Source organism: Oncorhynchus nerka, linkage group LG4, assembly GCF_034236695.1.
Source record: "Oncorhynchus nerka isolate Pitt River linkage group LG4, Oner_Uvic_2.0, whole genome shotgun sequence".
Lineage (NCBI taxonomy): Eukaryota > Metazoa > Chordata > Actinopteri > Salmoniformes > Salmonidae > Oncorhynchus > Oncorhynchus nerka.
Genome location: NC_088399.1, coordinates 44,201,143 through 44,220,033, shown reverse-complemented (window position 1 = coordinate 44,220,033; position 18,891 = coordinate 44,201,143). Strand labels below are relative to the sequence as shown.

At 42.2% G+C, this 18,891-nt stretch overlaps 1 protein-coding gene across 1 annotated transcript in view; it reads left to right on the top strand.

Moving 5' to 3' along the window:
* Positions 1 to 4,192: 4,192 nt before the first annotated feature.
* Positions 4,193 to 18,891, top strand: part of LOC115117643 (5-hydroxytryptamine receptor 4-like) — a 66,209-nt gene continuing 51,510 nt past the window's right edge. Inside the window, exon 1 of the mRNA XM_029646135.2 lies at positions 4,193 to 4,366. The gene's annotated coding sequence lies outside the window, so the exon portion shown is untranslated. The remainder of the gene's footprint in view (positions 4,367 to 18,891) is intronic.

The following is an 18,891-nucleotide window of genomic DNA, read 5'->3' as shown; positions in this document are numbered from 1 at the left end:
GCCTTCTGGTTGGGGTATGTATTTACGGTCACTGTGGGGACAACGTCATCGATGATGATGAAGCTGGTGGCTGATGTGGTATGCTCCTCAATGCCATCGGATGAGTCCCGGAACATATGTGTGTGTGCTAGCAAAACAGGCCTGTAGCTTAGCCTCTGTGTCGTCTGACCACTTCTGTATTGAGTGAGTCACTGGTACTTCTTGCTTGAATTTTTGCTTGTAAGCAGCATTTAGGAGGATAGAATTATGGTCAGATTTGCCAAATGGAGGGCGAGGGAGAGCTTTGACGCTTCTCTTTGTGTGAAGTAAAGATGGTCTAGAGTTTTCTTTCCATCTTGTTGCACATATACAGTGCCTTGCGAAAGTATTCGGCCCTCTTGAACTTTGCGACCTTTTGCCACATTTCAGGCTTCAAACATAAAGATATAAAACTGTATTTTTTTGTGAAGAATCAACAACAAGTGGGACACAATCATGAAGTGGAACGGCATTTATTGGATATTTCAAACTTTTTTAACAAATCAAAAACTGAAAAATTGGGCGTGCAAAATTATTCAGCCCCCTTAAGTTAATACTTTGTAGCGCCACCTTTTGCTGCGATTACAGCTGTAAGTCGCTTGGGCTATGTCTCTATCAGTTTTGCACATCGAGAGACTGACATTTTTTCCCATTCCTCCTTGCAAAACAGCTCGAGCTCAATGAGGTTGGATGGAGAGCATTTGTGAACAGCAGTTTTCAGTTCTTTCCACAGATTCTCGATTGGATTCAGGTCTGGACTTTGACTTGGCCATTCTAACACCTGGATATGTTTATTTTTGAACCATTCCATTGTAGATTTTGCTTTATGTTTTGGATCATTGTCTTGTTGGAAGACAAATCTCCGTCCCAGTCTCAGGTCTTTTGCAGACTCCATCAGGTTTTCTTCCAGAATGGTCCTGTATTTGGCTCCATCCATCTTCCCTTCAATTTTAACCATCTTCCCTGTCCCTGCTGAAGAAAAGCAGGCCCAAACCATGATGCTGCCACCACCATGTTTGACAGTGGGGATGGTGTGTTCAGGGTGATGAGCTGTGTTGCTTTTACGCCAAACATAACGTTTTGCATTGTTGCCAAAAAGTTCCATTTTGGTTTCATCTGACCAGAGCACCTTCTTCCACATGTTTGGTGTGTCTCCCAGGTGGCTTGTGGCAAACTTTAAACAACACTTTTTATGGATATCTTTACGAAATTGCTTTCTTCTTGCCACTCTTCCATAAAGGCCAGATTTGTGCAATATACGACTGATTGTTGTCCTATGGACAGAATCTCCCACCTCAGCTGTAGATCTCTGCAGTTCATCCAGAGTGATCATGGGCCTCTTGGCTGCATCTCTGATCAGTCTTCTCCTTGTATGAGCTGAAAGTTTAGAGGGACGGCCAGGTCTTGGTAGATTTGCAGTGGTCTGATACTCCTTCCATTTCAATATTATCGCTTGCACAGTGCTCCTTGGGATGTTTAAAGCTTGGGAAATCTTTTTGTATCCAAATCCGGCTTTAAACTTCTTCACAACAGTATCTCGGACCTGCCTGGTGTGTTCCTTGTTCTTCATGATGCTCTCTGCGCTTTTAACGGACCTCTGAGACTATCACAGTGCAGGTGCATTTATACGGAGACTTGATTACACACAGGTGGATTGTATTTATCATCATTAGTCATTTAGGTCAACATTGGATCATTCAGAGATCTTCACTGAACTTCTGGAGAGAGTTTGCTGCACTGAAAGTAAAGGGTCTGAATAATTTTGCACGCCCAATTTTTCAGTTTTTGATTTGTTAAAAAAGTTAGAAATATCCAATAAATGTCGTTCCACTTCATGATTGTGTCCCACTTGTTGTTGATTCTTCACAAAAAAATACAGTTTTATATCTTTATGTTTGAAGCCTGAAATGTGGCAAAAGGTTGCAAAGTTCAAGGGGGCCGAATACTTTCGCAAGGCACTGTAACATGCTGGTAAAAATGAGGTAAAACAGATTTGAGTTTCCCTGCATTAAAGTCCCCAGGCCACTAAGAGCAGCTCCTCTGGATGAGCATTTTCTTGTTTGCTTATGGCTTTATAGAGCTCGTTGAGTGCGATTTTAGTGCCATCGGTTTGTGGTGGTAAATAGACAGCTCATTAAAAATATATGAAAACTCTCTTGGTAAATAGTGTGGTCTACAGCTTATCATGAGATACTCTACCTCAGGCGAGCAAAACCTTGAGACTTCCTTATTATTTGATTTCGTGCACCAACTGTTATTGACAAACAGAAACAGACTGCCACCCCTTGTCTTACTGGAGACAGCGTTTCTGTCAAGCCGATGCTTGGAAAAACCAGCCAACTGTATATTATCCATGTCATCGTTCAGCCACAACTCGGTGAAACATAAGATATTACAGTTTTGAATGTCCCGTTGGTAGGATAGGCTTTAATGGAGCTCATCCAGTTTATTCTCCAATGATTGCACATTGGCCAATAGGAAAGACGGTAGAGGAGGGTTACTCACTCGCCAACGAATTCTCACAAGGCACCCCGACCTGGTCAGGTATCTGGAGTAAATCCTTCGCTTGGAGGTGAGTAATCACTGTTATGATATCCAGAAGCTCTTTTCAGTCATAAGAGACGATGGCAGAAACATTATGTACAAAATAAATGACAAACGACGCAAAAAAACACAAAAGAGCACAATTGGTTAGAAGTCCGTAAAACAGTAGCCATCTCCTCTGGCGCCATTCTTTACTCATGATAAGTAAAGTCATGATGATCTGGATGAGACTGCCAAATCGAGGCAAAGGTAAGAATCTCTGGATTAACTATATAATGTTAGCTAAATGCAGTAATGAATAAATTGGCGACATTTCTTTAAATTGACAACTCTGTGAACTGTCTTGGGCAAGTTATAAATGGACACAATACCTGTTAGTAAAGGTGTCAGCTAGAGATGATGTGCAGGAGGATTTGTAGTCTGCTTTGATGCTCATTAGCATTTTCCAATTTGAGAGTAAGTAGAGCCGAAGATTTTGATAAGTCACCTTGTCCGAAATAAATGTACATGGTTATCAAATCGTTAGCGTTTCCCCACAGGGTTAGCTTACACAAAATATACCTTATTTTAAGTATTTCTAAAATCCCCTGTGGGAAAAACGATTGGAACCATTTGCTAGTCTGACTACTAGGTTTTATGGGTGTTATGACACATTCACTGTGGGGCTCTATTGTCCTCTATTTGAAAGAATACATCTCATTATGTTGTTGTTGGGACTTATAAAATGATAGCTGATCATATTAACCAAGTAAACCACATGGCCTGGCAGTTAAATCATTATATATTTGCAAATTGTCATAACCACCACAAAATGTGTCAGAAATGAGGATTTCAAGGTTATTACTATCAGAAAATAACAACTTCTGTATAAAACGGGTATACCCCTGCTCATATACCCCTGCTCAATACAGCTTATCAAAATATATTTTACTGTCTTTATAGCAATCAATGATATTGTAGATATCCATTCCCACCCACTTATTTCTTAACAACTAACACAATTTATTTTTTAACAACTAACGCAATTTACCATTACTCTGTTATTTCTTAATGTGGTAGTACCAATCCCTATAGACAGATAAACCCAATAACCCCCAAACCCGTTGTGTTTGTCGTTCAGTTTTAAACTAAAATTAAATGTTTTATGATGTGATGATAATGTCATCTGCAGTGTCATCTGTGTTTTGTGAAAAATCCATGTATTGTCGAATAAAATGGTCACAGCCAATACCGGTATATGGTTCCTTACAAAATATCTCTGTTGATAAAAGTGTATTTCATGAAACATATTTGCCAAAAGTGTCCATAGTTGCAAATACTAATACTGTTTGAACATGACTTTGTTTGATTTGAAGCTGCAGACCTACGCACATTCTGAGCCAAATAATGTCAGTGCATGGAGGGAAAGAGTTCATCAAAGTCTCCAGCATTTGACACAATAATGTGGCTCACAGGGGGAAGGAAAGTTGTGGTCTCCTAGTGTCTCCTTATTGGAACCACATGGGGACGGTCTAGTCAACCTTTTCTCTCATCCGAGAGAAACTGGCGTTAAAAGCGGGTTTCCCATCTACCGCCCAGCTGTAGAAATGAAATGAAATGTAGTTCATTTGCAAACTGTGACCCACTCATCTGTTCTCCTGCACATCGGCTCGCGCACCATGGCATGTAACTTTCCCGCTCCTATGGCACTCAGTGGTCATTGCCTGGTGTGTTTAATTATTCCGTGACACCTATGGAATATGAGAGTCTATAGCAACCCAGGGAGCTGTTCACACCCGAAAACCGAGCGCCCGACCCCTAAAAGGTGAGGAAAACTTTGACATCAAATTTGGAAAACCTCAGTAGCATTGGGGGTTTATGTAGCTATTTAGACACTGAAAATGAATTGGTTACCATCGAAAATAATATAACCTAATTGAAGAGTTTGTAGTAGTACAGCCTGAGGATATTCTGCTTGGGCAATGTCGTTGCACATAACACAATTACGCACGAGACTTTCAGCAAATGTACTCTTATACCCGACTATGATTGAAGTAGGCATTATTATGGTTGTTAACGTACACAAACCCCATACGAACCCTGAATTGTATAGGCTGTTTATTCTATTTATTAACTAATTAATGCATGTTATAATCGAGATAATTATCTAGCCATTATTATTATGTGTCCGTGATTAGGCATAGGCTACCTTTAGTTTGTTATTTGTGACCTGGGTAGCTAATTTGACAGTGAACAGAGCAGTAACATATTTCACTTGCTCTTTTTGTGCATAGCATTGTCAATTAAAGTGCACTCTTTTTCTTAACCCAGTTTTCATACAAACTGGCATAGAACAGTTTAGCCTATTGTCCATAACTTAACATTGCATTTCATTGCGTGATGGCAATTAAAGGGCAAATCCAAGTGTTTTATTGTTTAGGGGGTAGATCAGCTTTAATACTGAATATAGATTGTGGGTTTTATCAATATAATTGTCTGCATCATTTCCAATCCCCCATATATTTTTTTTTTTGTATGTATGTATGTATGTATGTATGTATGTATGTATGTATGTATGTATGTATATATAATATATATATATATATATAGATGTTTAAATATATTTTAATGTTTTATTTTCCCCTAACCCTACCACCCCTCCCCTAATTGGACTAAACTAATGTACATACTATATACATTTTACAGACACATTATATTTGACAATAGTTATATTTTGTTTGTTTTTAGTTCCATCCAGCTACCCTCAACCCCTCCCATCTATCTCTAAATTACCATCCAGTTTTGATTTCTATTTGCCATATATTTTTCAACTGTACTATTTCACAAAACTTCTGAACCTACTGTATATGCCATGATCATATGCCATTATTATGCCATGATCATCAGATATTAAAATGAGGCTCAATGTCTGCAGGCTCAAGGTCCCTGTTCCTGCCTCTCAGGACTGTTCATGTCTTCACTTGCTCATAGACTGCAAGCTCATTTCATCAACGCGTTAAATGTCATTTTTTCTTCCATCCTTGTTACTTTATCACCCTTTAGTAAACAGTAGCCTACCACTTACTGGGTTGGTATATATATAACACCTTGTTGGGTTTTATACTGTTACACCTTGTGGATTTCATTAGAGCAGAGATCAGGCTAGCTGGTCCGCAGCTAAACCAACACCCCGGATCTAAATGGAGGTTAAAAGAGACTAGAAAGTACTGAACCGTTAATGGCAAACATTCACATCCATTTCACAGCACAGAGTAAACACACTTTCTCTCTCTCTCTCTTCCTTTTCCTTTTGTGTGCACACACACACACACACACACACACACACACACACACACACACACACACACACACACACACACACACACACACACACACACACACACACGTACGTTAGTTGCTACCAGGTCTGCAGTGTTTAGGAGAGCTCCAGTGATGATGTAACGTTAACCCCAAGGAGGAATGCTTATGCTGTGACCAATCCTGTTTCATTTCATTCATATCCAAAGCATCATGTATAGCCTTGCTGAAATACTCTCAAGAGGATGTTTGCATGTATAGGTATAGTAGGATTAGAAACTTTGCACTGTCTTTTAAGGCACCAGCAGACATGATTGGGAAGATAGTATCTAGGCTTTGTCTCTACTAGTCTTTGACTCTACTAGTGCTTCAGTGTACCATGCCCATAAGATTCTGCTACTACTTTTCCTTAGTTTCTTTCTGTTTCAGGTTGTTTCCACTTCCAAGCTCCACTTCGGTTCCATTTTAAAAGTATCCACATCCTGATAAGTAGGATGTTGTGTCTATTAGAGGCTATTAGCAGAAGTGTGATCCAACAACGTATCATACTCTCAATAGCTTCAGTTACAGTGCCTAGCCCAAGCATCTAGTTATCATTGATCTTGACAGTGCTGCCATGTGGTGCCATGAGAGAATGGAGATTTAGTCCGTTTCCACCGAATAGAGGGAAAACCACATCCACAGCTGCCTGATGGTAGCGAATAGCTGTTTTATTCCATGGTGCCTGGTGTGTCTGTATTCATTCTCCGTTATCACAGGCGTCACAACGACTCCTGAGTGGCCCTGCATAGTCACTTACTCCTTCACAAATCATTACAGTCATCTAAGTAGCTCAATTCATAAAACATGTTTCTTTGCACGGAATGAGAGTTTGGGTTTGCATCCTGTCCCTGTCGTTGGTTTGAATAGTGTGTGAAATTGTCTCCCTAAGCACATGGAAAAGTCTTCTTTATGGTGTTATTTATGGAGAAAATGAGAGGCTTTGAAATGCTTGTCATGTGAATTAGAATAGATGATACGATTGGATTACGGTGGAGAAGCCCAATTTGTCAGCCATTAGAGTAAATGTCAGAGAACACACATAGAACATACGGTATATAGAACACACTGTCCAAACTACTGGTACAGATGTAAGATCTTCATTTGATCACCCTGTTGCAGGAGAACTTTCCTGCAATACAGGAAATGTTTTAATTGTAGTGTATTAGAGATTTTTAAAAAGCTTCTGAAGTTTGTAATTTCCACTTAAAAATGTCAGACTTGATTTTCCCTTATGAAAAATGTGTCAACCCCTACAAAAAGGTCCATAAATTATAGTCAAGTTTGTGGTCATACGCACAACCTTAAAAACATAGGTGCAGGGATAAATTAGAGTACTAGCATAGACAAAGAAGGCCCGCACACTGTTAAAGCTCTCAATTCACCGCTTTATTGACAACGTTTCAATCGAAACGTTGTCAATAAAGTGGTGAATTGGGAGCTTTAACATTATTTATAATCCACATAATAATTTACACATCCTGTTGCTGCACGATTATTTTCCTGCTGTACCAAACTGGCTCAAATGAAGATCCTCCATATGCACAGTTACTGTCAACCTACTGTTACAGTTACTTACTCTTACTGTATTAAACTACTGTGGCTGAGATTATAGCATGGTTAGATTATATATTCCGTACTCTAAAATTCACTAAACTAAACAAATTGTGGCAAGTGGTCAGTGGAGGTGTATAGAATTTTTACCTGTTTGCCTGTTCAACAGCCACACAGTAAAGACAGCCAGTGTGGGAAGGTGTCAGATCGTTGTCGTAACTTTATTCTTATTCCTCCACTAATGTTATGTATTGTAATGTATTGTAATTCAATTCATCTGTTTTGGTCTTTCTCAATAACTCCGGACTGTGATGGTGGCAGGGGTTTAAACATATCAGGATCTCTGATTTACTTATTTTTATTCTCTCACTTTGTAACAAATGAATGTGGGACAGAAGTTTGACAAGGAGCCCATGTATATTGGTTCTTAAACAAACTTTACAAGTATGCTATTTCTCAAATTCCCTTCAATTTCCCTTCCCGCAAGTCTGTTTGGGTTAAACTCGGCTCCTTGCCTGAATGTGTTGGGACAGAAGTATGCCTGAACACACTGGAAAGTGAAATGCCCAGATTTTACATCACGTGACTATGGATGAAAATGAATGAAGGCGACAAGTGTTATTTTCCTAGATTTTAGTAGTAAAAAATAGGATTTTATTTATCCAGTTCTAGTTTAACTATATGACTATTTTAGGATGCAAATTTTCAATAAAATGTCTATCAGTGTATTCTGAAATCCATAGGTTGTGGATATGATAGCAGGACCATCACTCATTGAGCAATGAGAGCATTACAGGGGTATCATATTTTAACATGGAGACGTCCAAGCGGCCAGTGGCCAGATCTGACGCTCCTCCTCCTCACATGTAAATCCACAGCATGCCAGACCTCTTAAAGCATAATGTGTGAAGTTGTTTTGGAATATTTACTTGTAAATATTATAATATAGGCGCTGGTAAATGGTTTGGGATTCATTCAAGGCTTTTACAGTAAGTTTAATTTGCGTTCATGGCATGATCATCTGTAACGCTTGTCGTCTGGGGAAGGAGAGTAGGACCAAGGTGCAGCGTGGTAAATGTTCATATTTTAAATATTTTAATGAACACTGAAAACAAAACAATAAACAACCAACGAACAGTCCTGTAAGGTGCAACACAACACTAAACAGAAAATAACCACCCACAAAACACAATGGAAAACAGGCTACCTAAATATGGTTCTCAATCAGGGACAACGATTGACAGCTGCCTCTGATTGAGAACCATACCAGGCCAAACACAGAAATAGAAAATCATAGACAAATTAACATAGACAACCCACCCAACTCACGCCCTGACCATACTAAAACAAAGACAAAACAAAGGAACTAAGGTCCAAAGGTGGGGACTCCGGCCGCAAAACCTGAACCTATTGGGGAGGGTCTGGGTGGGTGTCTGTCCACGGGACGTGGACCCCACTCCACCATAGTCTTTCTCCGCCTCCTTAACCGCCTCCGTGGCCTCTTAAGAGCGGCGACCCTTGCTGCCGACCTCGGACTGGGGACCTTAGCCACGGGTCCCGAATGGACGGAAGATTCCGGCAGCGCCGGAGTGACAGGTGGCTCTGGCAGCTCCTGGCTGACTGACTGCTCTGGCAGCTCCTGGCTGACTCACGGCTCTGGCAGCTCCTGGCTGACTCACGGCTCTGGCAGCTCTTGGCTGACTCACGGCTCTGGCAGCTCCTGGGTGACTGACGGCTCTGGCAGCTCCTGGTTGACTGACGGCTCTGGCAGCGCCTGGCTGACTGACGGCTCTGGCAACTCCTGGCTGATGGACGGCTCAGGACAGACTGGCGGCTCTGGCAGCTCAGGACAGACTGGCGGTTCTGGCAGCTCAGGACAGACTGGGAGACTCTGGCAGCTCAGGACAGGCGGGAGACTCTGGCAGCTCAGGACAGGCGGGAGACTCTGGCAGCTCAGGACAGGCGGGAGACTTTGGCAGCTCAGGACAGGCGGGAGACTCTGGCAGCTCAGGACAGGCGGGAGACTCTGGCAGCGCTGGGCAGGAGGAAGGCTCTGGACAGGCGGGAGCACCTGTAGGGAGGAGACGGAGAGATAGCCTGGTGCGGGGGGCTGCCACCGGAGGGCTGGTGCATGGAGGTGGCACCGGATAGACCGGACCGTGAAGGCGCACTGGAGGTCTTGAGCACCGAGCTTGCCCAACCTTACCTGGTTGAATGCTCCCTGTAGCCAGGTCAGTGCGGCGAGGTGGAATAGCCCGCACTGGGCTATGCTGGCGAACCAGGGACACCATGCGTAAGGCTGGTGCCATGTACACTGGCCCGAGGAGACGCACTGGAGACCAGATGCGCTGAGCCGGCTTCATGGCACCTGGCTCGATGCCCACTCTAGCCCGGCCGATACGAGGCGCTGCAATGTACCGCACCGGGCTATGCACACTCACCGGGGACACTGTGCACTTCACGGCATAACACGGTGCCTGCCCGGTCCCTCTCGCTCTCCGGTAAGCACGGGGAGTTGGCTCAGGTCTCCTACCTGACTTAGCCACACTCCCTGTGTGCCCCCGCCCCCCAATACATTTTTGTGGCTGCCTCTCGGGATTCCAACAGCGCCGACGTGCTGCCTCATTCCACCGCCTCTCAGCTTTCGCTGCCTCCAGATCAGCCTTGGGGGCAACGATATTCTTCAGCCTGTGCCCATGGTCCCTTGCCGTCCAGAATCTCCTCCCATGTCCAGAGTCCTGCGATTCCGGCCACTGCTGCTGCTGCCCGTTACCACACTGCTTGGTCCTTTCTTGGTGGGTGGTTCTATAACGCTTGTCGTCTGGGGAAGGAGAGGAGGACCAAGGTGCAGCGTGGTAAGTGTTTTAAATATTTTAATGAACACTGAAAACAAAACAATAAACAACCAACGAACAGTCCTGTAAGGTGCAACACAACACTAAACAGAAAATAACCAGTCACAAAACACAATGGAAAACAGGCTACCTAAATATGGTTCTCAATCAGGGACAACGATTGACAGCTGACTCTGATTGAGAACCATACCAGGCCAAACACAGAAATAGAAAATCATAGACAAATTAACATAGACAACCCACCCAACTCACCCCCTGACCATACTAAAACAAAAGACAAAACAAAGGAACTAAGGTCAGAACGTGACATCATCTGCAAGATCAATTCAATTCAGACTTTTTAGGAAATACTAAAGCTATCTTGAGTCCTGTAATTGATAATGACAATGCTCATCTTCCTTTGTCTTGGGAATTTGAAACACATGGTAGAAATTTGTATGCTTTTTCTTTTCAATTGGATTAGTAATTTCTATTAGAATGTCCAGGGGACAGTTTTACAGATTCAGGGGAGAGAAAATGAGCACCACTTATTCTGTCCCCAGATTCTTGTCACTTTGGCTCCTTCTATGGAGTCTAGAGGTCGACCGATTATGATTTTTCAACGCCGATACTGATACCGAATATTGGAGAGCCAAAAAAAAGCAGATACCGATTAATCGGCCGATATTTATATATACACTGCTCAAAAAAATAAAGGGAACACTAAAATAACACATCCTAGATCAGAATGAATGAAATATTTTTATTAAATACTTTTTTCTTTACATAGTTGAATGTGCTGACAAAATCACACAAAAATTATCAATGGAAATCAAATGTATCAACCCATGGAGGTCTGGATTTGGAGTCACACTCAAAATTAAAGTGGAAAACCACACTACAGGCTGATCCAACTTTTATGTAATGTCCTTAAAACAAGTCAAAATGAGGCTCAGTAGTATGTGTGGACTCCACGTGCCTGTATGACCTCCCTACAATGCCTGTGCATGCTCCTGATGAGGTGGCGGATGGACTCCTGAGGGATCTCCTCCCAGACCTGGACTAAAGCATCCGCCAACTCCTGGACAGTCTGTGGTACAATGTGGCATTGGTGGATGGAGCGAGACATGATGTCCCAGATGTGCTCCATTGGATTCAGGTCTGGGGAACGGGCGGGCAGGCCAGTCCATAGCATCAATGCCTTCCTCTTGCAGGAACTGCTGACACTCCAGCCACATGAGGTCTAGCATTGTCTTGGGAGGAACCCAGGGCCAACCGCACCAGCATATGGTCTCACAAGGGGTCTGAGGATCTCATCTCGGTACCTGATGGCAGTCAGGCTACCTCTGGTGAGCACATGGAGGGCTGTGCGGCCCCCCAAAGAAATGCCAACCCACACCATGACTGACCCACCGACAAACTGGTCATGCTGGAGGATGTTGCCGGCAGCAGAACGTTCTCCACGGCGTCTCCAGACTGTCACATGTGCTCAGTGTGAACCTGCTTTCATCTGTGAAGAGCACAGGGCGCCAGTGGCGAATTTGCCAATCTTGGTGTTCTCTGGCAAATGCCAAACGTCCTGCACGGTATTGGGCTGTAAGCACAACCCCCACCTGTGGACGTCGGGCCCTCATACCACCCTCATGGAGTCTGTTTCTGACCGTTTGAGCAGACACATGCACATTTGTGGCCTGCTGGAGGTAATTTTGCAGGGCTCTGGCAGTGCTCCTCCTGCTCCTCCTTGCACAAAGGCGGAGGTAGCGGTCCTGCTGCTGGGTTGTTGCCCTCCTACGGCCTCCTCCACGTCTCCTGATGTACTGGCCTGTCTCCTGGTAGCGCCTCCATGCTCTGGACACTACACTGACAGACACAGCAAACCTTCTTGCCACAGCTCGCATTGATGTGCCATCCTGGATGAGCTGCACTACCTGAGCCACTTGTGTGTTGTAGACTCCGTCTCATGCTACCACTAGAGTGAAAGCACCGCCAGCATTCAAAAGTGACCAAAACATCAGCCAGGAAGCATAGGAACTGAGACGTGGTCTGTAGTCACCACCTGCAGAACCACTCCTTTATTGGGGGTGTCTTGCTAATTGCCTATAATTTCCACCTGTTGTCTATTCCATTTGCACAGCATGTGAAATGTATTGTCAATCAGTGTTGCTTCCTAAGTGGACAGTTTGATTTCACAGAAGTGTGATTGATTTGGAGTTACATTGTGTTGTTTCAGTGTTCCCTTTATTTTTTTGAGCAGTGTATATATTTGTAATAATGACAATTACAACAATACTGAATGAATAATGAACACTTATTTTAACTTAAAATAATACATAAATACAATTTATTTAGTCTCAAATAAATAATGAAACATGCTCAATTTGGTCAAAAAATGTTTAAGTTCCTTGCTCAGAACATACGAAAGCTGGTTGTTCAATATTCCCAGTTAAGAAAGGTTGTAGTTATCATAGGAATTATGACGTGTCGACTATTTCTCTCTATACCATTTGTATTTCATTTACCTTTGACTATTGGATGTTCTAATAGGCACTTTAGCATTGCCAGCCTAATCTCAGGAGTTGATAGGCTTGAAGAAGTCATACACAGCGCTGTGAATCAAGCATTGCTAAGAGCTGCTGGCAAACGCAATAAAGTTTGAATGAATGCTTACGAGCCTGCTGCTGCCTACCACCGCTCAGTCAGACTGCTCTATCAAATATCAAATCATAGACTTAATTATAATTTTATAAACACAGAAATACGAGCCTTTGGTCATTAATATGGTCAAACCTGGAAACTATAATTTCGAAAACAAAACAGTTAGTCTTTCAGTGAAATACGGAACCGTTCCATATTTTATCGAACGGGTGGCAACCCTAAGCCTAAATATTGCTGTTACATTGCACAACCTTCAATGTTATGTCATAATTATGTAAAAATCTGGCAACTTAGTTCGCAACAAGCCAGGCGGCCCAAACTGTTGCATATACCCTGACTCTGCCTGCAATAAACGCACGAGAAGTGACAAAATTTCCCTAGTTAATATTGCCTGTTAACATGAATTTCTTTGAACTAAATATGCAGGTTTCACATTTTTTTAAGAAAGGCATTGATGTTTATGGTTAGGTACATTCGTGCAACGATTGTGCTTTTTTCCCCAATGCGCTTTTGTTAAAACATCACCTGTTTGGCGAAGTAGGCTGTGATTCGATGATAAATTAATGCACCGCATTGATTATATGCAACGCAGGACAAGCTAGTTAACCTAGTAATATCATCAACCATGTGTAGTTAACTAGTGATTATGTGAATATTGATAGTTTTTTATAAGGTAAGTTTAATGCTAGCTAGCAACTTACCTTGGCTCCTTGCTGCACTCGCGTAACAGGTGGCCAGCCTGCCACGCAGTTTCCCCGAAGGAATGCAATGTAAATCGGCCATATTCGGCGTCCAAAAACGGCAATTAGCAATTGTTATGAAAACTTGAAATCGGCCCTAATCAATCAGCCATGCCGATTAATCTGTCGACCTCTAATGGAGTCGGTTACACAAAGTTTCCAGGGAACTGTAATCACATGGTCGTTATCAATTTACTAGTAATCCTTTTGGTTTGTGGTCATGAAAAGATAACTGCAAACCCTGTGCACTATTTCACAGGATTGCAGTGCATTCTTCTTGACATTCCTATGTCTAAACTATTGCAAATCAAAAATCATCAAAACAAATTTGATTTGTTACATACACATGGTTAGCAGATGTTAATGCGAGTGTAGCGAAATGCTTGTGCTTCTAGTTCCGACAATGCAGTAATAACCAACGAGTAATCTAACCTAACAATTCCACAACTACTACCATATACACACAAGTGTAAATGGATAAAGAATATGTACATAAAGATATATGGTGATGGTACAGAACGGCATAGGCAAGCTGAAATAGATGGTATCGAGTACAGTATATACATATGAGATGAGTAATGTAGGGTATGTAAACAAAGTGGCATAGTTTAAAGTGGCTAGTGATACATGTATTACATAAAGATGCAGTAGATGATATAGAGTACAGTATATACATATACATATGAGATGGGTAATGTAGGGTATGTAAACATTATATTAAGTGGCATTGTTTAAAGTGACTAGTGATACATTTTTTACATACATTTCCATAAATTTCCATTATTAAAGTGGCTGGAGTTGAGTCGGTATGTTGGCAGCAGCCACTCAATGTTAGTGGTGGCTGTTTAACAGTCTGATGGCTTTGAGATAGAAGCTGTTTTTCAGTCTCTCGTTCCCTGCTTTGATGCACCTGTACTGACCTCGCCTTCTGGATGATAGCGGGGTGAACAGGCAGTGGCTCGGGTGGTGTAGGTGTCCTGGAGGGCAGGTAGTTTGCCCACGGTGATGTGTTGTGCAGACCTCACTACCCTCTGCAGGGCCTTACGGTTGTGGGCGGAGCAGTTGCCGTACCAGGCGGTGATACAGCCCGACGAGATGCTCTCGATTGTGCATCTGTAGAAGTTTGTGAGTGCTTTTGGTGACAAGCCAAATTTCGTCAGCCTCCTGGGGTTGAAGAGGCGCTGCTGCGCCTTCTTGTTAAAATCCCCAGCTATAATGAATGCAGCCTCAGGATATGTGGTTTCCAGTTTACATAGAGTCAAATAAAGTTTGTTCAGGGCCATCGATGTGTCTGCTTGGGGTGGAATATATGCCGCTGTGATTATAATCGAAGAGAATTCCCTTGGTAGATAATGTGGTCGACATTTGATTGTGAGGAATTCTAAGTCAGGTGAACAGAAGGACTTGAGTTCCTGTATGTGGTTATGACCACACCACATCTCGTTAATCATACCCCCCCCCCTGCCCCTCTTCTTACCAGAAAGATGCTTGTTTCTGTCAGCGCGATGCGTGTGTAACGGATGTGAAACGGCTAGCTTAGTTAGCGGTGCGCGCTAAATAGCGTTTCAATCGGTGACGTCACTTGCTCTGAGACCTTGAAGTAGTTGTTCCCCTTGTTCTGCAAGGGCCGCGGCTTTTGTGGAGCGATGGGAAACGATGCTTCGTGGGTTACTGTTGTTGTTGTGTACAGAGGGTCCCTGGTTTGCGCCTGGGTATGGGCGAGGGGACGGTCTAAAGTTATACTGTTACATTGATGCTGTTGACCCGGATCACTGGTTGCTGCGGAAAAAGGAGGAGGTCGAAAGGGGGGTGATCCGATCCATTGTCCTGGGTGGAAGGCAGAACACAGGATCCGCTTCGGGAAAGTCATATTCCTGGTCGTAATGATGGTGAGTTGATGTTGCTCTTATATTCAGTAGTTCCTCCCGACTGTATGTAATGAAACCTAAGATTACCTGGGGTACCAATGTAAGAAAAAACAAAATACTGCATAGTTTCCTAGGAACGCGAAGCGAGGCGGCCATCTCTGTCGGCGCCGGAAGACACTTGCAGTGCATTGCTGAGGACTCTTGACTCTCCAGCAAGCTATTCATGGGAAATGAACTATTCTTCTCTGAGGCATTTGAACACAAAATAGAAGCCATACATGAAAGATATTCCCAGACCCCGGGTAAGCATTGTGAAATAAGCTGTGATGGCATCCCCATGTATGTTTGTGTTCCTGGAATGCATCTCCTCTTTGTAAGAGGTGTCCTGTATGTTCTAGTGTAGGGCCAATGATAAATGGATCTCAAACTGTGATTTGTGAAGACAGTGTCAAACAATTAAACATTTCTTTACCATTTGTCTTGCTTTTTACACAAAACCAAACCAGAGTTGTATTTCATGGAATACAATAGAATGACAGTCATTCCACTTTGATTACATGTTTATAAATGTAACTTGTGAGCATATAATTGCTCTGGAATAGTCCGTCATTCCATCAGAAGCTGTTCATGGAGTACTTGAAGCCTGGCAGATTATGGAGAAATATTGTACAATATGGCACGCGCTTTTCTTTTGAAGAGCAGTGCTTAGGGTTGGATCTATATTAGAATGAGGAGTCTTCTAGAATGGTGAACACCATAGTCTTCTCATGTGTTTACCCACTTGGATCTCGGCATACTCCCACATCACTCTCACTGTCCCCATGTATTTACCCAGCAGGGGCTCCAGGCAAAGAAGTCGTGTGTGAGTTGGGCCCACTGTCCCCCCCCCTCCTAGGAGGCTGAGATGTAATTTGGCCACAGAGGACTCCCTGTTAATAATAATGTGCCAAAACTCGCCTCCCTTCCTCGTGTTGTGTAGTGGAACCTTCCTGTTTAACTAAACTCCCAGTCTGAAAGATGACACATTTATGTTCGGAAATGTAGACACCTCTAGAGTAATAGTTTGTCAAAGAAGATGGCTGCGTTGTCTAAAAGCTTTCTCTGCTCCTTTTTATGTGATTAAATACAGATAGAGCAGATATTTTGTTATTCCATTGGCTGCGTGGGTTGTGTTTGTTCTGTAAGGTGTGTGTGGGTGCACAGCATGCAAGTGTGCTTATGTGTCTCTGTTTGTTGTCGAGCCACTGAGCTTTGTGCGGCAGGGGAGATTTGTGTCCAGACACTGCCCTCTGTTTGCTTTTTCACAATTGCTTCGTCAATGTCTGAGGGATTCAGACCATACTTGTTGATCTCCATCCGGAAATCCCTTCTCTGCCTGTAGTTGTAATCTACTGTAGCTGTCTTATATCAAGGCCAAATGTGGACCATAGAGGGATATTCTCAAATATGTTGACACAGAATCATCATACTGTAACATGAGGGTAACCTCACACACACTAGATATAGTGGGTTATGACATGAACTTTATAACTGTTGCCAATATGACAACACAATTTTCCTAGACTTTGATGGACTTTCCTGGACTTCTGAGTTAAAAATATTCACGACTGATATAGAATTCCTCTATGAAGTCATTGTTCAATCATGAGTACCAGACAGTGGGTAAATAGTGGCTTTGTAACATTGTACAGTATTACAGCTGTAACATCGTACAGTATTACAGCTGTAACATCATACAGTATTACAGCTGTAACATCATACTGTATTACAGCTGTAACATCATACTGTATTACAGCTGTAACATCGTACAGTATTACAGCTGTAACATCATACAGTATTACAGCTGTAACATCATACTGTATTGCAGCTGTAACATCATACTGTATTACAGCTGTAACATCGTACTGTATTACATCTGTAACATCGTACCGTATTACAGCTGTAACATCGTACCGTATTACAGCTGTAACATCGTACAGTATTACAGCTGTAACATCATACAGTATTACAGCTGTAACATCATACTGTATTACAGCTGTAACATCATACTGTATTACAGCTGTAACATCGTACAGTATTACAGCTGTAACATCATACAGTATTACAGCTGTAACATCATACTGTATTGCAGCTGTAACATCATACTGTATTACAGCTGTAACATCGTACAGTATTACATCTGTAACATCATACTGTATTGCAGCTGTAACATCGTACTGTATTACAGCTGTAACATCGTACAGTATTACAGCTGTAACATCGTACTGTATTACAGCTGTAACATCGTACAGTATTACATCTGTAACATCGTACTGTATTACATCTGTAACATCGTACTGTATTACATCTGTAACATCGTACTGTATTACAGCTGTAACATCGTACTGTATTACATCTGTAACATCATACTGTATTACAGCTGTAACATCGTACTGTATTACAGCTGTAACATCGTACTGTATTACATCTGTAACATCATACTGTATTACAGCTGTAACATCGTACTGTATTACATCTGTAACATTGTACTGTATTACAGCTGTAACATCGTACTGTATTACAGCTGTAACATCGTACAGTATTACAGCTGTAACATCATACAGTATTACAGCTGTAACATCGTACAGTATTACAGCTGTAACATCGTACTGTATTACAGCTGTAACATCGTACAGTATTACAGCTGTAACATCGTACTGTAGTACAGCTGTAACATCATACAGTATTACATCTGTAACATCGTACAGTATTACATCTGTAACATCGTACAGTATTACATCTGTAACATCGTACAGTATTACAGCTGTAACATCATACAGTATTACAGCTGTAACATCATACAGTATTACAGCTGTAACATCGTACAGTATTACAGCTGTAACATCGTACAGTATTACATCTGTAACATCGTACTGTATTACAGCTGTAACATCGTACTGTATTACAGCTGAAACATCGTACAGTATTACAGCTGTAACATCGTACTGTATTACAGCTGTAACATCGTACAGTATTACAGCTGTAACATCGTACTGTATTACAGCTGTAACATCGTACAGTATTACATCTGTAACATCGTACTGTATTACATCTGTAACATCATACTGTATTACAGCTGTAACATCGTACTGTATTACATCTGTAACATTGTACTGTATTACAGCTGTAACATCGTACTGTATTACAGCTGTAACATCGTACAGTATTACAGCTGTAACATCGTACTGTAGTACAGCTGTAACATCATACAGTATTACATCTGTAACATCGTACAGTATTACATCTGTAACATCGTACAGTATTACATCTGTAACATCGTACAGTATTACAGCTGTAACATCA